Here is a 6,000-nt window from a genome sequence, read left to right on the forward strand (position 1 = left end):
CTATTTGACTAAAAATTTGTCCCTAAATGTAAACCCCTTTTCAAATTACTAGATGCATTTTTTTTTTCCTAAACATACCCTTAATTAATACTACTAATTTGTCTTGCAATATGAAAAGTCAAATTAATGCACATCCAAACAAAGGACAATTTGGTAATATTAACACACAAAATAGACACATTAATTACTCAAACAACTTTTCTTAAGAAATGTGAAAAAAGCAAAGAGGGTTTACATATAGGGACGGAGGGAGTAGTATAGTACATGTCCATAATAAACAAATTATAAAATTAAATAATATTTTAAAATATATAAAAATTAAACCTACTGAATCAAATTACTTTGTAGTTAAAATTTGAATCTAAATATGTTGCAAAAAGATAAACTAGGAGAGAGGACAGATATCAAGAGAAAGCACCGACATCCCAACTACGTTGGCACCCTGGAGAACCTCTATCCTATGCCGAAAGGTGATATTAAATCTTATATATATATATATATATATATATATATATATATATATATATAAGAATATTATTCATATTTACATAATAAGGTAGGTTTGGTAGATGTAAAAGTTATGGCATGTGGCTTGACATTTTTAGTTAAGTAGACTTTCAAAAAAAACTTAGTCTTCTCAAATTAGGAAATAAGCTTGTCCTAACATAGACCAGGCCATATGCTTCAATAGGCCACTCTAACTTATTTCCACCCCTAGAAACAATGACAAATTGAAAAGTTTTTTAGTGAATAAGAAAATGTGTATTCACTCAAAACTAAATTAAAACTTCATTCTCCATTAAATTTTCTCTTCAGTTTGTCACCTATTGTAGTTCTTAGATTCAAAGTATTAGTCTTTATACAATTAGCCAATGTGATTGTTAATTTTTACTTCGTGATGTTAACCCTAAGGGTGTGTTTGTTTCTATGGAAAGATAGTGAGGGGGAGAGAAAGACAAGGGAAAAAAACATTTTCCATGGTTTGGAACAAGTGAAACCAACTAAGGAAAGAATGAGACACATGGGTCCCACACTAAAAACCTTTCCATGGCAATATGTGCAGAAAGGTTGGGGAAACAAGTAACTTTTGTTTAAAAGTCCAAAGCACCCCTAGTTTTTTTTTTTTATTTCTAAAGGGGTGTGCACAGATATAAGATAAGGGTATATATGTCAATTAGAAAAAAATAGATCTTTCTTTCCTCTAATTTTCTAATCCACTTTCTATTAAACCAAACAACCAAAACAATCCCTTCACTTTCCATTCCCTTTCTATCCTCATACAATCTTTCCTTTTACTATCTTTCCTCTTGCTTTCTCTTCTCATCCAAACATAGCCTAAATTCTTTTATGGATGTATCGGCAAAATGTGGAGAAGAAATGAAATGAAATCCTTTGTTTCGAACACTTTAGAGTTCATGTCCAAGAAAAGCAGTGGGAGAGACCAAAGCTAAATAACATGTCAGTTTAAAGAAATCGATGTGAGTGAAAAGAATGTTATCATTGATGTCTTTTCATAATTTAAAGTTAGAAATACAATTTGGGAATGTGTGTTTTTAAAGAAGGGTTAAATATGTTTTTTGTCAACTTTTTGTTTTATTCTTTTAAAAAAATTCTTCAACTTTTAGTCCTCAAATTTTTTTCAATCTTCGCTTTTGGTCACTCCTTTAAAGTAAACTCATATGGAGAATTCATATTTTTGAATAAAATTTTGTAGAAAAATCCATAATATTATAATAATCTCTAAAAAAAAATTAGAATATTTTAACAAAACATGAATTTAATATGAATTTTTATATTTTTTACGGTTAAAAATTCATATTTAATTTATATTTTGTTAAAAAATTCTAATTTTTTTTGAATTTTTTTTGCAATTTTCTACACATTTATGCAAAATTTCATTAAAAAAAAAAATACAAAAGTTAACTTCAAAATAGAGACCAAAAGTAGTGACTGAAAATTTTATAGGGACTAAAAGTTGAAGAAATTTGTTAGAGGGATTAAAACGAAAAATTAACATATTTATAAGGACCAAAAACATATTTAACCTTTTAAAGAATGCATATTCTAATGTATATTTTTATGGGTCATAAATGCACAATTTCCCTTTTTTTTTAATTATTATTATTACTAGCATGGAAACCCGTGCCAAGCACGGGCTAGAATTCCGTCAAACTTAAGAGATAATATTGCGATGTAGAAAAAGTCAGTTAAAGTTCAACATTAGATGAAAGAGTACAGGTTGAACATCAAAAGAGTGAAAAACTCATACTTAAGCCTTAAATTTTTGGATGAAAATGTAGTCTCATTTTCACCGTGTGGTTACCCTTTCTCCGATGAGTTGATCCACATTATTGTTGGCTTCTCCAGAAAGTCCAACTGTGGTATGATATCATGGTTCAACGTTGTAGGGGAGCGGGAGTGTTCTAGGTGGTGGATCACGAACACGGAGAGTTTGACACTTAATGGAGAGATGTTAATGTGTTAAGTGTAAGTTAAAATTTCACATTGTATGAAAGAGTAGATGTGACCAACAAATAAATAATATGATCCATGCTGAAATGCCTTGAGACATTGGATGAAGGTGTGATGTTAAGCTCACTCGTGTGATTGCTCTTAACCTAATGTGATCATACAACTCAATTTTGACTCTCACATAAGTTCCAACGTTGTGATATTTTTATTTGTTAGTTTTTGAATGTCGTTTTGTTTAATTTTTTTATCTTAAATGTCAAAAAATTATTCAACCTCTGTTATATCTGATTCATTCACTTTTGATCTTTGGTAAGATCCGACAATAGTAAAATGTAGATGTGTTTTGTTGAGATAAAAAATACATACATGTTTATTAGAAATTTTAAATTGTTGTGGAATTTTTTTAATGAGTCTAATATTTTGGTAAGATAATTACAGATTAATTCTTATCTCCTTCAATAAATGTATAATATTACCAATAACTCATTATATACTTTATTATCTTAGAGAAAAACAATCACTCCTTACTTGTTTCTCTTTTCATTTCTCTCATGTTCAAATTCCTTTTTCGTCTTCTTTATTTTTCTAATATACTTTCTCCTTTCTCATGAAAGAAAGGAACAAAAAGCATTTCTCTATAAAATCACTACCAACCCATATTTTTTAACATGTTATGCCTCTGATCTTATTTGGCTCTCTCACCAGATCAGAAATACGGACTGTCTCACACATAATAGAGATATGTTTATGTGTCATGTGTGAGTTAAACTTCTACCTTGGAAGCAAAAGTATATATTGAGAAACATGAATGTGAGATGACCAATATACATAATGTCTTTCAGGTTTTGTGTGAAGATGTGGTGTCAATCTCATTTTTGGGGTTTCTCTTAGTCAAATGTGATGATCAATCCATTATAAGCTCGCTCAAAACTCCAAACACTATGATGAACTATTTTTTTTTTAGTTTTTGGATGTCATTAGTTTAATTTTATTATATTAAGTATAAGTTTTAAGATGTTCACTCTCATGAAAGAAAAAAAAAATATTCAATCTCTACTATTTTAAATACCTTCACTTTTGGTCTTTGGTGGGATCTAGTAATAGAAAAATGTAGACGTGTTATGTTAAGTTAACAAATCACATACTTATCTCCCTCAAAAAAAAATCACATGCTTATCAGACATTTAAAAATTATGTAATATTTTTTTAATTGATTATCTTTTTGGGTGAAATAATTACTAATAAATTCTCAAATATATCATAAAATTACCAGTAACCCGCTATATTCCTAACACTTCAATGAATAAAACACACACTACTTTTTTCCTTTATCATTTCTATTATCTTTAAATATATTTTTTATATTCTTTCTTTTTCTAATTTCCTTTCTCTTTTTTATGAAAGATGATCATAAACCTACGTCCATCAAAACACTATCAACCCATATTTTTTTACCATGTTGTGCCTCTGGTTGACCTTATTTGGCTATGTCACCAGACCTCATGCGCAAGAGTCTCACACTTATGGGAGATATGTTAAAGTGCCAATTGTGACTTAAAATTCCACAATATATGCAAGTAGATCTTTAAAAACATATAAGTGAGATGACCAATATACATAATATTTTAAGGTTTTGGGCGATGATGTGGTGTCAATCTCAGTTGTGTGCTTTGTGATGATCTACCTCATTGCAGGTGGCCATGAAACTCTAAACATTTTGATGAATTATTTTGTTAGTTTTTTCAACATTGTTTGTATACTTTCTATATTAAATTGAAGTTTTTTGATGTTGTTCGCTTTCAAGCAATATTTTATAATATCAATCTCTATTATTTTAACTTCCTTCAGTTTTGGTCTTCGTTGGGATTTCACGATAGAAAAACATTGATGTGTTATGTTGAGTTGACAAAATACATGTTTATTGAACATTTTTAAATGTTGTGCGTATTTTTAATTGAGTTTAATTTTTTGGTAAATCGATTACTCAAATATCTCAAACTCCTTCAATACCGATAAAATTACTATAAAATCACTCTATTTGTTATAACCTCATGGACAAAACACACAATTCTTTTTTTTTACCACTATCACATCTCTTAATCTCAAATTTATTTTTCATGATCTTCTTTCTTTTTCTAATTTTTTTATCTCTATTCTCATGAAAGATAGGAACATATACCTCAATCCATTAAATTACATCAATCCACTTTTTTGACCATGTTGTGTCTTAATTTGACCTTATTTGACTATGTAGTATGTCACATAATTAAGGACACAGGGTCGCACATTGGGGGGAGAGAGGGGAGAGAGAGAGAGAGAGAGAGAGAGAGAGAGAGAGAGAGAGAGAGAGAGAGAGAGAGAGAGATGTTAATGTGTTTGATATGAGTTAAAATTTTACAATAGATGGAAGAGTAGATGATGAATAACATAGAAGTGAATGACTCATATACATGTATCTAAAGATTTTGGATAAAAATGTGGTGTCAATCTCATTTGTTTGATTTCTTTTAGTCTGATAGTGAATATAATTCAATGTAAGCTTCATAGGAAGTCCCAGCATTACAATGATTTGTTTTTGTTAATTTTTAGGTGTCATTTGTGTTAATTTTATTATCTTACATTTTAAACTTTTGATGTCATTCACTTTGATGGAATTATTTTTTGGTGAAAGCAATATTTAAAATTCCTTCTCTATTGGTCTTTGGAGGATCTGAAAAAGGAAAAATGTAGATGTGTTATGATGAGTTGACAAAATACATATTTATTAGACATTTTAAATTTATGTGACATTTTTTTTAATGATTCTAATATTAGGTAGAAAAATTACCCAATAATTTATAACTTCATCAACAAACTCATAAATTATCAAAAACTCGTTATTTTCCCTTACCATTTCTCTCATGTTTAAATTTCGTTTTCATCTTCTTTCTTTTTCTATTTTACTTACGCTCTTCTCATGAAAGAAATGGGTAAAAACGCCGCTCTATAAAAGTGCCACCAACCCATCTTTTTTACAGGTTGTGTCTCCAATCTTAGTTGGATATTTCGTCAAATCATAGACAACAAGATTCGCACCCTTAGAGAGAAGAAGTTAATGTGACATGTGTGAGTTAGCCTTTTACATTTGATGCAAGAGTAAATATTGAGAAACATATAAATGAGATGTCCAATATACCTAATGTCTTAAGGTTTTGAATGAAGATGTGGTGTCAATCTCATTTGTGGGGTTTCTCTTAGACAAATGTAATGATCCAACTCATTGTAGGCTTCCTCATAACTCTGAACTCTATGATGTATTGATTGCGGAGATATTCATTATCATTTCTCTCATGTTCAATTTTTTTTTTATCATCTTTCATTTCCTAATTTACTTTCTCTTTTCTCATGAAAGAAATGAGTATAAACCTCCATTCATTAAATCACACTAAGTGGTGCTAATGTGTCATATGTGAGTTAAAGTTTCACATTGAATGCATCAGTAGATGAGGAGAAACATATAAATGAGATGATCCATATATCTAATGTCTT

Source organism: Medicago sativa, chromosome 6 (genome assembly GCF_051527215.1).
Source record: "Medicago sativa cultivar Bolivia chromosome 6, Bolivia_mono, whole genome shotgun sequence".
Lineage (NCBI taxonomy): Eukaryota > Viridiplantae > Streptophyta > Magnoliopsida > Fabales > Fabaceae > Medicago > Medicago sativa.